The 21,328-nt window shown below is 38.6% G+C and overlaps 1 long non-coding RNA gene across 1 annotated transcript in view; it reads left to right on the top strand.

Annotated features, from left to right (window-relative positions):
- LOC134757289 (uncharacterized) overlaps positions 1-21,328 on the top strand; it is a 208,933-nt gene that overhangs the window by 21,413 nt on the left and 166,192 nt on the right. The gene's annotated exons all lie outside the window — the stretch shown is intronic.

The following is a 21,328-nucleotide window of genomic DNA, read 5'->3' as shown; positions in this document are numbered from 1 at the left end:
AGAGCCCTTCCTTGACCAGAGTATGTGGTGCTGCACTTTACAGTGAGTGCAGGAGGGTAGGGCTTGCAGGCAGTTTCATGGAGGGATTGTGACCGCTACCTGCAAAACGGGAGGCATTGAGTGGATTGGGAAATCTACACTTTTACAGCAGCCACACTCAAAGCAGATGCTGCATCTTCCAAGAAGAAACCTCATTTAGATAACTCAGTCATGACCATTCTCAGTATAAAGAGTAAAGACACCAGAGGCCATGTGGGAGTTGCCACTGGCATCTCCAGGATTACTGCTTTAACCAGCCTGGGTGCAGCAGGCTCTCTTGTCCAGGACAGAGATCCAAACCAGCCTCTCATCCCATGGCTCGGTTGTGAAGTGCTGTATCATCCTCCAGGGATTCCGAGCTGCCCTGGAGCTAATGCACAGACATCCCTTGGTCAAGTGGATTTGTGTCTTTACGATGTAGAGTGTAATGAATCCTGTTCCCCTCCTAAAAACCTCCTGTTCCCCCCCTAAAAACCTCCTGTTCCCCCCACTTCACATTCAGCAGATATTCTTTCATGGGTTATTTTGCCCATAGACATGAGGAGATGCATGTAATTGTGATCATTTCAAGAGTGTGAGTAATGCTTGGTACTTGCTCTGTGCCATATCTGCTCCAATCACCCATTCCACTTTATTTCCTATTATGCTGAATGAAACGGTTATATTATAGCTATCATCTTTCACTTCCTCTGCAGTTTATAAGGCAGTTGCTGCTGCGTGCTCTAACTCCAGATTATTTTGAGAGATTAAAATCTACTTCAGAAGGCCTTGTGTATAAACAGAATTTACCATAAATTGGACCAAAATATTCAAGAAAAAATTCAACTCTAGGGAAAGTCTGACCTCCCACCCCTGCCTATTTCTATGTACCATCCATCCTGGAAACTCCCTGAAGTCCAGGCCTTAAACACTTATTTACTGGGAATAGTCTTTCCCAAATTAACATGCAGACTCATATTTTCCTTATTTGAAGCATGCCACTTAATATGTTGTGTCATTGTGTCTATCTGGGGGCTCTGACAAGCCTATAAAGGATATATGCTGTGTTAGTGACTACTTAGGGGTTTCTAGGAGGCTTGGGGATAAAATTTGGCCTTTGCTGAGTTGTAGACAGCGCTCTGGACTTGAGGCCAGAAGACCTGAGTGTGGGACCCCATCCCACTGCTGACTTAATGACCTTGGGCACATCACATAATCCCTCCAAACCTCGGAGTTTTTCCTCTTTAAGGTGGACACCATAGGACTGTTGTGAGGATTGAAAGATTATTCATGGAAATGGACACTGTAATGCCTGTCCTGCGGAGAATACTGAATGAAGGCTATCTACCTACCTATTTATGTAAACTCCCTGAGCCCCAGTTATTTTCATGTATTAATTGGGGGTAATTGTTTCTGCTCAACAGACTTCTCGGAGGCATTCGGTGAGAGTCCAGTGAAGCTCCTCTTGTGGAAATGCTTCTAGGGGGACCCACAGCATCACTAGTGTTCTGTGCTGCCCTTAGTTTCTGGAGTCCCACACAGCTCATAGTGCTTTCATCTGACAGGTGCCCAGTTGCTGCTGTTGCATGCCTGTTGAAGAGTGTTGCTTCTATGCAGAGACTGATTCTTCCTCAGTTCCTCTTGGTAGCCTTTAAAAGATAAACTGAAGCACATTAAAATTTAAAGACTTTGTTTAAGCAGACTGACTCATTAATTGGGTAACTCCAGACTGCAAGAATTTGGGGGCTCTGCTGAAGGAGCATGAGGGGAAGACTTACAGGGTGAACCTGGAAGTGAGTCAAAGAAAATTATTGATTGATTAATGTGGAGCCATAGCCTTATTTGGATTACTCCAGTGGAAATTCCCTGGTGAGAGGTTGCTTGGCAGTTTCTGAGTGGTTAAGCTTAAGGTTACTTTTACCATTTACACTGAATTAGGTTTTGGTTTGCTCATGTAGGAACCCAGGGTGCTGGAGCTGCCTCAGTCTAATGGCATACCAGTTAATTATTTTAATGTGGCCAAGGGGCTGTTGGCTACATGGTCTGGATGTTCAGAGCCTTGTTAAAGGCAAAGACCCCTCTGGGCTGTGGCTCCAAGCCTCTCCAGTCAAAAGGAGTTTAAAGAAGGTAGAAAACCGATGAAGCCACATGTGATGTGACTAACAGATGATCCCTTGTTTAGCCTCGGTGCTATCTCCTTCTCTAGAGCTGCTCATTCTCCTTTCTTTGGTACCTCATGATTTTCAGAGACTTGGGCAGAAAGGGAGGAGGAATGGGGCCTTCAATACCCTCTGGACCTGCTTTGGGAAGGCATGGTGTGTGGGGTGAATGTATGAACACTCCTTGCTTCCCCTAGTTGCATTATCCTCAGGGGAGTTTGCCAAGATTATGTCTTTACACCTTACTGGCTGTGAATCTTGAAAAAATTACTCTTTGAGCCTTGGTTTTCCATATTTCCAATGAGGATAGCCGTGTCTACCCAGTGACTGTTGTTAGAATTAAATCTGAAAATGAGTACCGTGGTTAAAAGCCATTTTTGTAAAACCAAAAGTGAGGGCCTGTTAATGTGATTGATTCATCAACCTTGTTATCATCACCATAGGCAGGTGGTACTAACAAATTAGTCCCTGCCTTTCTGTTTGCCTGGGTGAAATCCAGAGCAATTTGTGGGTCAAGAGAGCCAGGTCTTGGAAAGGAGGATGCCAGCAGCTGGCTAGTTACTAGGGAGGAAAACAACGCTTCAGGATGCTGTGCAGCCAAATGGTAGGGTCTGCGGTCCCGCTGTTGGGAAGGCAGAGGCTGGGACCTCTCAGGAGCTTGTGGGGTCCAGAGTGGCTTCTGAATGAATGTTCTGGCACCTGGAGGAAGCAGCCTTCTGTACCTGCATCAGTCAGCAGATTATGGTGTTAGTGACTTTAGCCAAGTTCTTCCTGTACCTCGTGCCTTATTTTTATGTCAATCTATAGAAAAAAGATGAATCCTACCACCTGTTGGTAAAATGGTTCTGTGAAAATGAAATCAAATTACCGCTGATATCAGAAAGTGACACAAAACAAGAAAACATGAGAAATTCAGTTGTAGGGTATAGGTTTTGTCAGACTAAATTCAAGGTAAGCAATATCTGCTTTTCTCTTAGACCCCACACTTAAAATAAAATAAATGTTTTCTGGGGTGTGTGGTTTCTTGTCGGCACGCTCTGATGTGTGAGGTACAAGAGGCCAGAGGGTGAGCATCAGAATGGAAATAATAATTATTTTTTATACCAATGTCTTCTCAAGCTTCAAAGAAAGGAGCCTCTCTCCTTGCACATGCAAACATCAATTTGGGAGCTGAGGAAGGTAATTTTCACATGCAAATGCGTATGAGTTGAAATGAGCTGAGGCAATGAGCAGATTGTTAAAGAGTCACCATTCCTCTTCTCATCCAGTACAAAGGAGCAGGGGCTTGAGAGAAGCAGCTATTTCTTAAAGGAGCAAAGGGAAAAACCTAGTGAGTTTCTTTGCCCCTGTCCCTTGGACATGTCTCTGCATCCATGGAGCTCTCCAAGAACTAATGATTAAACGGCAAAAACTAAGTACCCCTTAGGTACTTGAGTGGAGCAAAACGTGTAGGTTTGAGTCTGATTTTGTTGCAGACCCCATTCTTCTGCAGACTGATCATGGGACCTCAGGGGAATCATGTAACTTCTGTGAATCTGACTTTTCTCATCACAGGATGCTGTCAGGATTAATGGGAGTATGCTATGATATCCTCTGTGGTATAAATTACAGGCCACAAACCCAGGGGAGAAGTAACAAACACCACTGCCTTTTCTAAAATAGCAATTTCTATGCTAATCCCTCATCCAGCCATCCTTTGTAGGACTACCCCTTCCAAAATAGCACCAGGTCTCTGGAATCAGAGGATAAGGGAATGATTTGTCATCCAGGTGTACAAAGCACCTTCCAGTCCAGAGCTTCTGTTATTCCAAGCCGTGCTTGGAACACTGGGACTTTTCTGAGGTGCCTGGGACCCTGTGTGCCCAGAAAAACCCTCAGTCACCCTTTCTCTTGCCTGGTGTTTAGAGAACAAAGGGGTTTCCGTTCCTCATATCCTGACCACCCCTACCACTGGTCCTGGACCAGCTTCATGGAAATCTGTTTTTTTTATGTTTCAGGTCAAGACACTGCTATTTCTGAATCACTCTCCAATCCCTAGGGAAAAATTGCCAGGAACCACTGCAGAAGGGCCATACCTTTGCTCTGCCCAAAGCTGTGGCTGGTTATCTGCTGGACTAAGAGCTGTGCGCATTGGCTCATTATATGCTGGACTAAGGGAGGGACAGGAAGGGCAAAAAGAAATTAACACCTCACTGTAATTGGGAGGAGTCATTGCAGATGCCATAACGGTGTGTGCTCCTGCACCTTCCTCACCTCTAGGTTGGGGATTAAAAGACTCCCCTGACCCTTACAACTCTGATTCCCTGAGTCAGAATAACTGTAAAGTACAGAAAGAACAATTAATCTTTGATTTTTTGCTTTGGTCCTCTGAAACTCCTACTTTCGGGGACAGCAACTTTGCATTTTTAAAAGTTTCGACATTGCCATTTTGTTTGGATTAATGCAGAAGTAATTTTAAATGGTCACTCCAACAAGAGCCCTTGCTAATTTTAGGAAGGGCTATTAAGAGACACACCCTTGTAACATTTCCCACATCTTCTGTGGTTTTGGGCTTGTGGTTTGTCTGTCTGAAAAGAGCTAAGATGGTTTCACTGGAATATTGAAAACTCTGACCAAAGCAGAGAATAGAAATTTAATGAAAAAAGTTTGCCTAATATCTCTACAAGGCTAGAAGGATCTGTTGAATTTTCTGCCTTTGGCATCTATGACCATTAAAGTAATCAGCAACTGGTAGACCCTTAGAACTGGTGGAGACACAAGGCACATTGAAGTGACTTTTTTCTTGTTCTGAGAAAAATAATCATTGATTCCTTTTTCTCCCCTCCAGGGGTCTTCCAACCTAAGACTCTCCCCAGGAACACCTAAGGCTGCGTGTAGACAGGCTTTTGCTTGGCTTGGATGCATAGAGCTTGGTACCACGAAGTCAAATCACCGTAGTCTGACTTCATTGGAGTTGCTGAGGTCAGCACAGAGGTTTTGGTCGTATCACAAACATGTCTAGTGGTGAAGAGCTATCTCAGGGTGGGACTTAAAGATAACAGAATTCTGGCTAAACATCAGGTCACCTGGCTTCTAGCAACAAATCCAGCAGTGACCAGCTGTGTAATTTGGATAAACTTTCAACCTCTCTCTAGCTTCTTACTTACGTAAAACAAAGTGAGTTCATATAAATGTCAAAATCTCCTCAGGTCTCATTTTCAAGGATTTTCCAATGATACACGATACAGGAGAAGATGGAGTAGATGTACTTTTCTTCTTCTGCCATAAATTTATTAAGTACCTTGGATGTTATATATAAAACAACCATAAGATGACTCGGAAAAGTGGCTTTGGCACCTGAGGAATGATGTGGTGAGTTTATTGGATGTTCTTTTTGCCTTATATGCCCTTTAATTGTAACTGAAAAAGCTGGTAACCTGGGGGCACCATTAGGCACAGATAAAATAGTTCCAAGAAAAGGTTTCCGTTTTTAAGCAAAGGACCAGAAACAGGGCGACCTAGCAAGACAAAAATGTTTTGGGCAACAAACACTCTACCCCACCCAAACACCAAGCAAAAACAATGGCTTTACTTTTAACCACTCCAGCAAAGTCTGGATGGGAAGCTTAGACTTTCACTCTCATGAGGCTGTAATTAGATTGCCCAACAGCCTCACCATGGTGGCATCAGAAAAGGCTGAATAGCAAGCCAGGACCTTCATTCTCACTGGAAATGAGCTCTCACCCAACACAATGTCAGTGGAGACCCTGGGGAGAGACAGAACTTCTATTTCCACTTGTCAGTAGTGAGGAGCCCTCTCTGCCTTGAGTGTCATGGAGACAAAGTGGAGAACCTGGACTTCTACTCCTACCTAGCGGTAACAAGGTGGCAGTAACCCTTCCCCTGACAGAGTGGTGTGAAAGAGAGCCATATAAAGCAGAACATTTAAATAAAATCATTTCAGAACATAATATGAAATACCCAGGTTTCAATAAAAATTGCTTTTTATGTCAATAATTAGAAGTATCTTGAACCAAATGAAAAAGGGCAATCAAGAAATGCTAACATTGAGATGACAAAGATGTTAGAAATATCTAACAACATTTTTTTTCTAATGAAGATTTTTAAGCAGCCATGATTTCAATGAGCAATTATAAACATCTTTAAAATAGGTTAAAAAAAAAAGACTTGGCAAATAAATAGAAGATATAAAAAACCTAATGAAAATTATAGCAATGAAAAGTGCAAAAGCTTAAAGTAACCATATCCGTGGATGAGATCAATGGCAGAACAGAGGGGAAAGAGGAATCGGTGAACTGGAAGATAGAACAATCAAAACTATCCAATGTAACCCATAGAGAAAAAAGCAATTGAGAAAACAAACAGAGCCCCTTAGACCTGTGGATATTGTCACAAAAGATCAAACATTCAGGTTATGGAAGCCTAGGAAGGATCAGAGAAAGAGGGGCCCATGAGCTAATTAAACCTCTTTTCTTTATAAATTACCCAGTTTTTCAGGTAGTTCTTTATAGCAATGTGAGAATGAACTAATACAAAAAATTGGTACCAGAGAAGTGGGCCATTGCTATAAAGTTACCTGAAAATGTGGAAGCAGCTTTGGAAGTGGGTAACAGGCAGAGGTTGGAACAGTTTGGCAGGCTCTGAAGAAGACAGAATGATGAGGGAAAGTTTGAAACTTCCTAGAGACTTGTTGAAAGGTTATCTCCAAAATGCTATACTGATATGGACAGTGAAGTCCAGGCTAAGGAGGTCTCAGGTGGAGATGAGGAGGTTTTTGGGAAAAGGAATAAAGATCACTCCCACTATACTTCAGCAAAGAAAGAGATTGGTGGCATTGCGCCTCACTCTAGAGATCTGTGGAACTTTGAACTTGAGAGAGATGATTTAGGGTATCTAGTGGAAGAAATTTCTAAGCAGCAAAGCATTCAGCATGAGGCTTGGCTATACAAAAAAAAAAAAAAAACCCATTTTTTCCCTTTTAGACCCAGGCCTAGGATGGGAGAGGCTGCTGCAAAGATCTCTGAAATGACTTGGAGGCATTTTTTCCGTTGTCTTGGCTGTTAACATTTGGCTCCTCTTATGCAAATTTCTGCAGCAGGCATTAATTTCTCCCCCAGAAAATGGGGTTTTCTTTTCAACTACATAGGAAGGCTTTAAATTTTTCAAACTTTTATGCTCTGCTTCCCTTTAAAATGTAAGTGCCAGTTTCAGATAATGTCTTCATGCATATGAGTGTATGCTATTAGAAGCAGACAGGCCCCAGTTGCTTTGTGCAGCCTCGGGACTTGGCATCTTCCATCATGGCTGCTCCAGCTCCAGCTGTGACTAAAAGGGGTCAAGGTAGAGCTTGGGCCATTGCTTCAGAAGGTGCAAGCCGCAAACCTTGGTGTCTTCAACATGGTGCTAAGCCTGCAGGTGCACAGAGGGCAAGAGTTGAGGTTTGGAAGCCTCTGCCTAGATTTCAAGGAATGTATGGAAACACCTGGAAGTCAAGGCAGAAGGCTGATGCACGGGGTGGAGTCCTCATGGATAACCTCTACTGGGGCACTGCCTAGTGGAGCATTGAGAAGAGGGCCACCATGCTCCAGACCCCAGATTAGTAGAGATACTGACAGCTTGCACCACACACCTGGAAAAGCTGTAGGCATTCAATGCCAGTCCTTGAAAGCAGCTTCAGGGGCTGTACCTTGTATAGAGCCATGGGTTGGAGCTTCCCAAGGCCTTGGGGGCCTACCCCTTGCATCAGTGTGACCTGGATGTGAGACGACATGAAGTCAAAGGAAATTATTTTGTGGTTTTAAGATTTAATGACTTCCCTGCTGGGTTTTGGACTTACATGGGGGCTGTAGCCCCATTTTTGGAGTGGGAACATTTATCCAATGCCTGTACCCTCACTGTATCTTGGAAGTAACTAACTTGTTTTTTATTTTACATGATCATAGGTAGAAGGGGCTTGCCTTGTCTTGATAAGACTTTGGACTTGGACTTTTGAATTAAGAGTTTGGGGGACTGTTGGGAAGGCATGATTGTGTTTTGAAATGTGAGAAGGACATGAGATTTCGGAGAGGCCAGGGGAGTAATGATATGGTTTGGCTCTGTGTCCCCATCCAAATCTCATGTTAAATTGTAATCCCTAATGTTGGGGGAAAGACCTGGTTATTTCAAATATAATGACATAGGCAAATTGAAAGTAAAAAAGATTAAAATGATATATCATGTAAGAAGTCAAAGAAAAAAAGAAATGGCTATATTCATATCAGATAAAGTAGACTTCAGAGAAAATAAAATTACCAGAGAAGAGAGGAACCTTACAGAATGGTAAAAAGTCAAGTCACTAGGAAGACATAGTAATTGTAAATGTGTATGCACCAACCAACAGACCTTTGAAATATGCGCAACAAAAACTGATGAAAAACTCAACACATTCTTTTTAAAGCACCCACAGAACTTGTTCCAAGTTGGAGATATCCTGGGTTATAAAACCTCAACAAATTAAGGAGACACAAAATCACACAAAGTGTGTTCTTTGATCACAATGCAATCAAACTGGAAACCAATAAACAGAAAGATAGGAAAATATCCAAACAAATGATAATAAAGAATATATCTAAAGAACCCATGAAACAAAAAGGACGTCTCTAGGGAAATAAAATTTACACTAGATGGAAGAAAAATTAAAATATAAAATATCAAAATTTGTGAGATACTGATAAAGCATGCTGAAAGGTAAATTTATAGCACTTATTGACTACACTAGAAAAGAGGAAACATTTCAAATCAACAATTTAGACTCCAACCTCAGCAACTTAGGAAGAGTAAAGAATAAAGAATCATAAAGAAATAATAAAGAATAAGCATAATAGCAAACATAATAGGAGTAGAAATTAATAAAATTGAAAGCAGAAAAATGGAAAGAAAAAGCTGCTTCTTTGATCATTAAATTGTCATATCTCAAAGACTGATAAAGATAAAAAGAAAATATTAGAATTTTCTGATCACCAATATCAGAAATTAGGATATATTGCTACAGAATCTGCAGATATCAAAAGTATAAGGAATTATTACAAACAACTCTGTATATGTAAATTTGACAACTTAGATGAAATGGATCACCAATTCTTTTAAAAAACACAAACTATCACAACTCATCCAATATTAAGTAATTTGAATCATCCTGTAGCTACTAAGGAAATTGAATTATGAATTTAAGCACCTCCCAACCTAAATCTCCTGGCCCAGATAACTTTACTGAATATTTCTATCAAATGTTTACAGAAGAATTAACAACAATTTTATATAATCTCTTCCAGAAAATACAAAAGGAGGAGACATTTGTTAATACACATTATAAAGCTAATGTTGCCCTGATATCAAAATCATACAAAGTACAATCAACGAACAAAGAACTCCCACATACAAAACTACAACAAACAAAATCCAAAAGACCCCCCAAAACTACAGACAAATAAATGTTCCTTATGAATATAGACCCAAAAATCATTAATAAAATGTTAGCAATATTAAGCAGTATATTCAATAATGTTTCTACTGGTTTAATATTTGAAAATCAATCAATGTAATCCACCATATTAACATGCTAATGAATAGTCATGATTATATCAATGAATAAAGAAAAATTATTTGACAAAATTTCACACTCATATGACAAAAACTCTCAGAAAAAATAGGAACCAGAGTACTTCCTGAATCGATAAAAAGTTTTTACAAGCCTAAAGCAAATGTTATACTTAATAGTGAAAGAATATATGCTTTCTCCCTAAGACTGGGAATAAGACAAGGTTATCTGCTCTCATGAATCTTATTCAATATGGTATTTACAATTCTAGCCAGTGCAATTAAGCAAGAAAAAAAATACAAGGCATACCAATTATGAAAGTAAAAACCATCCTTCTTTGTAGATGACATGATTATCTACATCAAAAATTTCAAAAAATCTACAAAAATCTTCTAAAAGTAAAAAGATTTCAGCAAGGTCACCAGATACAAGACATGCATACAAAATCACTTGAAATTTGATATGCTAGCACTGAACATGTGAAAACTAAAGCTAAAAATACAATACCATTTAAAATCACAAAAAGATGAAATATTTATGTGTAAATATACCAAAACATGTACAAGACTTTTATGACAAAACTATACACACAAATGACAGAAATCAAATAATGTCCAAATACAGATTATAATACTTAGTATACTAAAGATATCAATATATCTTAGTATACAATTAGATATTAGTGTCTTAGTATACAATAAGATATTAAGGGGAAATTGACCCAAAAGATAGCTATCATGATAAAGAAACAAAACAGAACAAAACAAAACAAAAGAAACAAATTCTGGAACTGAAAAATTCAATGAATAAGGTAAGAAATACATTTGAGAATTTCAACAATAGATGAGCTAAAGGATAAGAAAGAATTTTAGAACTTAAAGACAGGTCTTTAGAAATAACCCGTGTGGTGGGACACAAGCAACCAAATATTCAAACTTTGGGTGTTTCAGAAGATTAAGAGAAAGCCAAAGGCATAGAAAATATATTTAATGAAATAACAGCTGAAAACTTCCCAAGTCTGGCAAGAGATTTAGACATCCAGATACAGGAAGCTCAGAAACTCTCAAATAGATACAACCCTAAGAAGTTTTCTCCATGGCACATGATAGTCAAATTGTCAAAAGTTAAAGACAAAGAGAATCCTGAAAATAGCAAGAGACCAGCATCTATTCACATATAAGGGAACATTCATCAGACAAGCAGCAGATTTCTCAGCAGAAACCCTACCAGCCTGGTGAGAATTGTATGACATATTCAAAGTGCTGAAAGACAACAACTGTTTGACAAGAACACTATACCCAAAAAAGTTATCCTTCATCAATGAAGGACAAATAAATTCCTTCCCAGACAAGCAAAAGCTGAGGGAATTCATTACCAGTAGGCTAACCCTAGAAGAAATGCTTAAGGGAGTCCTATACCTGGAAGTGAAAGGACGATATCTATCCTCGTGAAAACACACGATGTGTAAAACTCACTGGTGGAGCATACATACAAATGAAGAAAAAGTACTCAAATGTTACAATGACAGAAAACCACCAAACAAAAAAGAATCCAAATAACCAAGACAATACTGAACAAAAAGAACAAACCAGGAGACATCACACTGCATGACTTTCAGAATATATTAAAAGGTTATAGTAACCAAAACAGTATGGCATTAGTATACAAATAGACATATAGACCAATGGTAGAGAACAGAGAACTCAGAAATAAATTCATGTATTTACAGCCAACTGATTTTTGAAGAAGGTGCCAAGAACATACAGTGGGAAAAGAACACCCCTTTCACTAAATGGTGCCAGGAAAACTAGACATACATGTGTAGAGGAATGAAATTATTCTCCTCTCACCATTTACAAAAATTGACCGCAAATGGATTAAGAACTTAAATGTAAGAGTCAAACATATAAAACTACTAGAAGAAAACATAAGTGAAACACTCCAGGACATTGGTTTTAGCAAAGATTTTATGGCTAAGACCTCAAGAGTACAGGCAACAATAACACAATAAGACAAATTGGACTATATTAAACTAAAAAGCTTCTGCACAGTAAACGAAGCAATCAACAGAGTGAAGAGACAATTTATTGAATGGGGGAAATATTTGCAAACTATTCAATGAACAAGGGACTAATATCTAGATATATGAGGAACTCAACAGCAAAAATAATCCCATTAAAAAGTGGGCAAAGGACATGAGTAGACATTTCTCAAAAGAAGACATAAAAATGGCCAACAGGTATATGAAAAAATGCTCACCATCACTAATCATCAAGAGAAATGGAAATCAAAACCACAATGAGATATCACCTTACCCTGTTAGAATGGTTATTATAAAAAAGACACAAAATCACAGATGTTGGCAAGGATGTGGAGAAAAGGGAATGGTTATACACTGTTGGGGGATGATGTAAATTCATATAGTCATTATGGAAAACAGCATGGAGATTTCGCAAAAATCAAAAAGTAGAACTATATGATCCAGCAGTCCCACTATTGAGTATTTATCAAAAAACAGAAACAAAAATCCATACATCAAACATGTACCTGGAGCCCCATGTTTATTGTAGCACTATTCACAGTAGCAAAGGTATGGAATCAACCTAAGTGTCCGTGAGCAGACGAATAGAAAAAGAAGATGCTGTGTGTGTATATATATATATGTGTGTGTGTATATACACGTATATATATATACACATGTATATATGTATACATATATATACTTATATGTGAGTATATGTGTGTATACATGTATATATTTGTATATATACGTATTTATATACACACACGCACAATGAATACTGTTTGCTATAAAAAGAATAAAATCCTGTCATTTGCAGCAACATGGATGAAACTGGAGGTTAGTTAAGTGAAATAAGCCAGGCACAGGAAGATAAATATCACCAGTTTTTGCTTATAAGTGCAAATTAAAAACTTGATCATATCACCAGTTTTTGCTTATAAGTGCAAATTAAAAACTTGATCTCATTGAGGTAGAATAGAATGATAGTTACCAGAGGCTGGAAAGAGTATGCTTGTGGGAGGGGTTGGGGGAATGATGAGATTAATGAATACAAATATACAGTTAGATAGAAGGAATAAGTTTCAATGTTCAATAGCAGAGTGAGGTGATTATAGTTAACAGCAATGTATTGTAAATTTCAAAATAGCCAGAAGAAACAACTTGAAATGTTTCCAACAAATAGAAATGATAAATACTTAGGGTTATCAATATCCTAAATATCCTGATTTGATAATTACACATTCTATGCATGTAGCAAAATACTACAGGTAGCCCATAAATATATATTAATTTAAAAATTGTTCTAAATCTTAGCGAGATTTTTGTGTAGTTGCAGACAAGATTGTTTGAAAATTTTCACAGAAAGGCAAAGGGACTACAATAGCTAAAACAATTTGGAAAAATAATAAAGTGGAAAGAATAAGTCTACTAGATTTTGAGACATTATATAGTTACATTAATCAAGACTATGTGGCAAAGATGGAAAGATAAATAGACACACAGATAAGCATAAGTGAATAAGGAATCTCAAATAGTCCTACACATATATGCCCAAATGATTTTTACAAAGATGCAAAGATGATTCAACAAATGGTGCTAGAACAATTGTACATTCATGGAAAATAAACCAACATAACCTCAATCTAAGTCTCATGTCTTCTCCAAAAATTAACTCAAAATGTATCACAGACTCAAAAAAGTAAAACTTTCATTTAAAAAAGAATGACATCTTTGGGATCTAGGGCTAGGCAAAACGTTTTGAAACTTGAAACCTTAAGTGTGATCCATGAAAGGAAAAACTAATAAGTTGGGCTTCATCACTAATTTAAACTTTTGCTCTGTTAAAGACCCTATTTAGAGGGTGAGAAGATAAGCTACAGATTGGGACAATATTTGTATAAGCCACATATCCAATAAAGGACTAGAATCTACACTATTTAAAGAACCCTCAAAACGCAAGTGAAAAAGGAAGCAATTTAATTAGAACGTGAGTGAAAAACATAAACAGATATTTCCCAAAATAAGACATACAGATGGCAACCAATCACATGAAACGATGTTCAGTCATTAACCATTAGGGAAATAGAATTCAAAACTACAAGGAGCTATCCCTAAATTCCTATCAGAATGGCTAAAATAACATTGATAGCACCAAATATTGCAGAAGATGTGAAGAAACTGGATCACTCATATTATTGATGGAATTGAAAAATTGTGCAGACACTCTGGAAAACAGTTTGGTGGTTTCATATAAAACTAAATATGCAACCACCGTATGAGCCAGCAATTGCACTGCTGGAGATTTATCCTAGAGAAATGAAGACTTAACATTCATTCTCACAGAAACCTGCACATGAGTGTTTATGGAAGTTTTATTTGTAGTAGCCCCAAACTGGGAAGCAGCCCAGAGGTCCTTCGATGGATGAATGGTTAAACAAATTGTGGCAAATCCATACCATGGGGACACTATTCACCAATAAAAATGGAACAAATGGTTGATACAACAATAGCCCACATGAATCTCTGAAAAATCAGGCTGAGTGAAAAAAAGCTGGAAGGTTACATACCATTTGATTCCATTTATATACATTGTCAAATAATAAAATCATAGAAATGGAGAATTAATGGGTTAAGGAGGAGTTGGGGGCAGGAAAGAAGTGGCTGTGATAATAAAAGGGCAACATGAGAGATCCCTGTGGGGAAGAAAATATTCTGTGTCTTGACCGTGTCAAAGTCAGTACCCTGGTTGTGACATTGTACTACAGTTTTACAAGATACTACCATTGGGGGAAATTGGGTAAATAGCACAGGGGCTCGCTCTCTATCACTTCTTACAAACAAATGTGAATCTGCGATTATCTCAAAAAGCTTATTTAAAAAGCTTTAAAGGAATATGAGATACAATAATCAACGTTTATAAAACCAGGGAGTTCAGAAGTTGAGTTTAGTTTGACGTCAAGATCCCCAAGTTACCACCGTAAATTTCCTCATCTTTGCAGCCTTACCTGGCACCACTTCTCCCTCGTCCTTGACTTTCTACTGCAGTGGCACTGAATTATTTCCCGTTTGTACACTGTGCTTTCTCCTGCCAAGGGCCTTTGTGTATACTGTTTCTCTTGCCTTCTCCTCTCTTCATTTGCTCAACTCCTTATTTTATGGATCACTTCTGTATTACTCTATTTTCACACTGCTAATAAAGACATACCAGAGACTGGGTAATTTATAAAGTAAAAGAAGTTTAATTGACTCACAGTTCACATGGCTGGGGAGGCCTCACAATCATGGTGAACGGTTAAGGGGAGGCAAGACACATCTTACATGGCAGCAGGCAAGACAGCATGTACAGGGGAATTGCCCTTTAAAAAACCATCAGATCTCATGGGACTTACTCGCTATCACGAGAACAACATGAGAAAAACCCGCCCCCATGATTCAATTACCTCCTACTGGGCCCCTCCCATGACAAGTGGGGATTATAAGAGCTACAATTCAAGATGAGATTTGAGTGGTGACAGAGCCAAACCATAGCAACTTCCTTAGGGATGCCCTCCCTGACCAGGTAAAATCCCCCTCATGGCATCCTGTGTGATTCTTACGTAACACCAGTCATGGTTGTCACATTTAATTTCTGACTTGATTTGCTTAAGTTTTACCTCACTGATCTGAAACTCAATGAGTGTGGGGACTAGGACTATTTTAACTCAGCAACGTACCTCCAGCAACTAGCACCATGCCAGACACATAATGAGCATTCATCAAATATTTGTGCAGTGAATGAAGGGAAGCATGATGGGATTCTTTACCTTTCTGTTCTTAAACCAGCAAGGTCTTCAATAAATTTAGAGTATAATCTGATCTCTCCTCCCTGCTCTGTGTGATCCACCATCCTGGGAAGAAGTGCACTGTGCTTCTTTGAACTCTCCACTGCCCTCAGTTGATCCTAACCTCCCAGAAGGCACGCAGGCAAGTGACCATCCTGGCATGGCCATGTGAGAGCTGGAGAGGAATCATAGGGAAGGCCAGAGAAGATGCACTCAGGGAAAGGCTGGGTCTGACATACGGGCAAGCTGGGCTTCCCTAGAGAAGCCTTCCCTAGCTTCTGCTTTCCCGGCAGAAGCTGCCGCTCTCAGTAACTCTCCAGCGATTGGTATATGTTACAATTGTGAACTTCTGTGATCACTACTTGTGTCTTGGGAAAAGGCAGCAACCTCTCTCCAAAGACTGGGTCATAACATAATAAAATATCTAATGTCCGCCCTGTATAATGCCATGCTGCTACCTCCCAGCCCTGCCAGCTGTGGCCCTGTTCCCAAGGGCTCTACAGTCTGCCAGTACAAGTGTTGCTAGTAGAAAGTTGGCAGGCTGACTCAGGGCTATCCTAGAGTGGGGAGCAGGGGATTCAGCATCACAGCCCTTACCATTCTGTCTCCATACCTGTTTGTCCCAGTAGAGTATAAGCTCTCTGACAAAACAGGGAGATTATCTTGTTCCCCACTGTAGCCTTGACATCAAACTCTGTGCCTATAATGTGCTCAATAAATGTTAATTACACAAATGAATAAAACTAACCTTTATCATCTCTTTTGTGGGCTCCTTTTCAGGTTTTCGTGCTTTGCCTGGATTCTCATGGTGTCTGCCTAACTCCCTCCACCATTTCCACCCATACATGACCTCCATGTCTCTATCACATTCCACTTTTAAGCTGAAAGTAACCTAATCAGTTTTACCTTCAAAGTGAAAAATGTTCAATTAGTTTTGAAGTTGAATCTTGATCCTCCCAAATAAACAGGATTTCTAGTAAGTGTAGAAAGAAGATTTGAGTAGATGAACATTTATCTTTCCCCCATTGTGTGCTGGACATTATGCTTCTTGTTGCTCCCTAAGTGAGAGGCATTTTAATTTTCATTTTCACAGAGAAGAAGACTTAGGTTCACAAAGATAAGCTGTGTTCTTAGGGCCACACAGCAAGGCAGCAGGGACCAAAGATCTAAGTTAAGATCTACTTAATTCCTAAGCTCCTTCCTGCAAGGGGTGGAATATCTCTTAGAAATTTTTCTGACAGTAATTTTAGCTTTAGGAGAAAGACTAGACACTGTTTTTTGACCTTTCCAATTATCTGACAAGCCCAGTGTTAATCAGCTGAGTCAGAATTGATGACCTCAGGGCTGTTTTAAGCCCCAAACCATCTTCGGATGAAATGATAAAACGAGACTGCGAGGCTAATTAACAAGTCTAAAAACATGATGTGAGTTCCAGTGATGCCTTTCCTTCTGGCCCATCCCACACGTTTCCCAAATAAGAAAGCAACTAATTTGCAAAACCGTTGCTTCTGTGGAGCAGCTGTGAGAGTCACTGACATATATGATTAGCATAAAATTAATTCCTGTTGGGGAAGCATTATTACCAGCCCTAATGAGGTTTAGGAAGTGACTAGTACTGTGTATGAAGGATGGTGGATACTCTTCTTTTCACTCTGGATGAAATGTGTGTGGGATGCAATTTTCAACACAGAATTATGCCTAACGATCATGTGTTTATTGCCCAGTCTGTGTCCTTTTGGGCTGCTATAACAAAATGCCAAAAACTGAGTGGTTTATCAATAAAGATTTATTTCTCACGGTTCTGGAGGCTGGAAAATCCGAGATCAAAGCACTGGCGGATTCGGAGTCTGGCGAGGGCCCATTTCCTGGTTTGTAAACGCCATCTTTCATTGCATCCTGACACGGTGAATGGGATGAGGCAGCTCCCATCATGAGGGAGACCTCAGGACCTAATCACCTCCCAAAGACTTCACCTCCTAATACCATCACATTGGGGATTATGATTTCAACTTAAGAATTTTGAGGGAACACAATAATTTAGTCGATAGCAGGCATCTTGTGTATGGTAAGTTTTAGTCAGTGATTTGAGGGTGGGGACCATTTATGACAGTTTAAACAGGTCTCTTCATAATATTTCTGTTTTGTTCTCATGGAAAATTCTGTGTAGAAGACAATTAGGACAACTTCAACCTCTTAAATGTTCCTTAAATGAGCTATAATTTTACCATTAATTTGGTTTATAATTTTAAATGGAAAAGAAGAATAGTGAAGCTACCGTAGTTAAAAATGGGAATCATTTATTCCAATTACATAACAAAAAATAACCACCTGTAACACTTATACCTATAGATAAGCAAAGTTAACTGAGTTATGTATTTCCTTTTAGGCATTGTGTATACATATAGTTTTGTTATTTAGCCAAAATCACACAATATATTGAACTGTGCATTTTGTTTTTTGCACCTAATAATAATAGTGTGTTTTGCTCACTAAAAATTCTTCATAAAACATCATTTTAATGTTCTTGCAATATTGCATGTGGATGTGTCATGATTTATTTAACCATTGCATAAATGTTACATTTTATGCTTCTTCCCTATTATGAATGATGATGCAATGCAGCTGCTTTTTTTTTTTGCATTTTAACTTATTTTCACTGATTTCCTAAAAGTGGAATTACTTGATCAAAACAGGTTTTGCATAAATATTAGGTACCAGACAAATATTGCTGAATAGATTTTCTGAGTATAACTGCCAAGCTAGAATTCTATCCAGGAAAACCATTCCTTAAGAATGGAGGAAAAATAAGGGCATTATCAGACAGACCAAAATTTAAACAATTGTTACCTTCAGGCAGACACTAAAGGAAATACTGAAGTATTTCCTGAGATAAAGACCTATTTCAGATGTAAACATGGAAATACAAGAAAAAAAGAAATGAAAAATGTAAATATATGGATAGATCTAAATAAATACTGACCATACAGAACAATAGTTATTTAAAATATATGAAGAACAAATATACAAAACAACACAAAAAGATGGAAGCAAGGTAATGAAATTAAAATTTGTGAAGTTGTTTTACTACCTGGGAAGTGATCCAAGTACCAAGTTTTATTAGACTCTAATAAATCAACGATGTTTGGTGTAATCACTGTGCAACCCTTAAAGGAGGGTAAAAGAAATGACAGTTAACAAGAGAAAAGGAACTGGGGAGAAATTCTTAAATGTCTTACTGGTTCAGAATGTTTCAAGAAAGGCATAAAAGGCATGCAGAGCAGATAAAATAGATAACAGTAGTAGGTAACAGATAAAAACCAAACTATCAGCAATTATGTTAAATGTAAATGAACCAAATACTCTAATTAAAAAGAAAAACCTCTCAAACAGAATTAAAAATAGGAGAAAGAAAGTCTGTCCTTCTACTATTTAAATACTACTATTTCTTTCTACTATCTATTAAATAAATTTAATATGTAATTAACAAAGTTCCTACAAGGAACAGGTGAAGAATCATAATTTAATAAAATCTATTACTAATTGCTGATAAGAATGCTCAGCAAACAAGAAACAGTAAAAAGAACTTCCTTAAGCTGATAAGAAGCAGCTCAAATAAATCAAACATTTTATAATTTATAGTGCTACATAGGAGGCATTTTCTAAACAACGGAAATAGGACAAAGTGTTTATTATCATTTCCATTTGTATTAGGGTTCTCTACAGGGACAGCACTAATAGGATAGATATATATATGAAGGGGAGTTTGTTAAGGAGTATTGGCTCACAGGATCATAAGGTAAAGTCCCACAATAGGCCATCTGAAAGCTGAGGGGCAAGGAAGCCAAGACTTCTAAGTAGGGTCCCAAGTGCTCAAAGTGTCCCAAAACCTCAAAAGTCGGGAAGCCAACAGTGCAGCCTTCAGTCTGTGGATGAAGGCCCCAGAGCCCCTGGCAAAACACTGGTCTAAGTCCAAGAGTCCAAAAGCTGAAGAACTTGGAGTCCGGTGGTCGAGGGCAGGAAGCATCCAGCACAGGAGAAAGATGGAGGCCAGAAGACTCAGCAAGTCAGCTCTTTCCATCTTCTTCTGCCTATTTTATCTTTATCTTCTGCTTTTATCTTATTTTATCTGCTGCTTTATTTTAGCGGTGCTGGCAGCTGATTAGATGATGCCCACCCAGATTAAGAGTGAGTCTGCCTCTCCGAGTCCACTGACTCAAATGTTAATCTCCTTTGGCAACAGCCTCACAGACACACCCATAAACAATACTTTGCATCAATCCAATCAAATCGACACTCAATATTAACAATCACACCATTCATTATTGTACTAGTTGTCCAAGTCAGTGCAATAAGGTAAGAATAATGAATAAAAAGTACAAGGACTAAAAGAAAAGAAATAAAAAACATTATTTTCAGACCATACGGTTGTGAAGTAGAGAAATCTAAAGGAATTCGCAAATACACTATTGCAATTAATAAATGAATTTAATGAGGTCACTGAATAAAAGGTCAGTGTATGAAATTCAATACTTTAATATACCAGCAGCAAATAGAGAATGCCATTAAAAATGATACCAATTATAAGAGCGTGAAAACATCAAATACCTAGGAATAAATCAAATACTTAGGGAAAAAAGGGCATCACTTCAACACTAAACACTGTAAAATGTAATTGAGAGACAGAAGGCATGAATAAATAGAGGAATATTTTATTCTGGTCTGAATTGTGGCTTCTCCCAAAATGCCTAAGTCGAAGTTGTAACCCCCAGGACAGAACCCCCATAGTAAAAATGTGACTATATTTGGAGATGGTGATCTTCAAAGAGTGAATTAAGTTAAAATGGGGCCATTAGGATAGATCCTAATCCAATATGACTGCTATCCTTAAGAGGAAATTTGGACACCAACAGGTACAAAGGAAGCCATGTGAGGACATGGGGAGAAAGCGGCCAACTACAGGCCAAGGAGAAAAGCCTCAGAAGACACCAACCTTACTGAAACCTTGCTCTGAGACTTCTCGCTTACAGAACTGTGATAAAATAAATTTCTTTCTTTTAAGCCATGCAGTCTGTGGTACTTTGTTATGGCAGCCCTAGCAAGCTAACGTACATATTTGTGGATTAGAATACTCAAAATTGTAAAGATGCTCATTGTCTCCAATTCAATCTATAGATTCAATGAATCTGATGGTGTTTTAATCAAAATTTCGTTGATATTCTCTCCAACTCATCCTTTTATTTCCCTTTATGATATTTAGCAAAGTATCTTTGCATTTGATGTGATAGAGTATGCAAGATGCAGCAGGTCTCTGAAGTTGCAGGTGCCTGAATCTCCATACTGTTTATTGCCCATCACTGCAGTGTGGCGATTCCTGAAGGATCTAGAACTAGAATTACTATTTGACCCAGCAGTCTCATTAGTGGGTATATACCCAAAGGATTATAAATCATGCTGCTATAAAGACATATGCACACGTATGTTTATTGTGGCACTATTCACAATAGCAAAAACTTGGAACTAACCCAAATGTCCATCAATGATAGGCTGGATTAAGAAAATGTGGCACATATACACCATGGAATACTATGTAGCCAGAAAAAAGGATGAGTTAATATCCTTTGCAGGGGCATGGATGAAGCTGGAAACCATCATTCTCAGCAAACTATCACAAGGACAGAAAACCAAATACCACGTGTTCTCACTCCTAGGTGGGAATTGAACAATGAGATCA

This window comes from Gorilla gorilla, chromosome 16 (genome assembly GCF_029281585.2).
Source record: "Gorilla gorilla gorilla isolate KB3781 chromosome 16, NHGRI_mGorGor1-v2.1_pri, whole genome shotgun sequence".
Lineage (NCBI taxonomy): Eukaryota > Metazoa > Chordata > Mammalia > Primates > Hominidae > Gorilla > Gorilla gorilla.
Note: the sequence above shows the minus strand (reverse complement) of the source record. Positions and strands in the feature narration are given on the sequence as shown.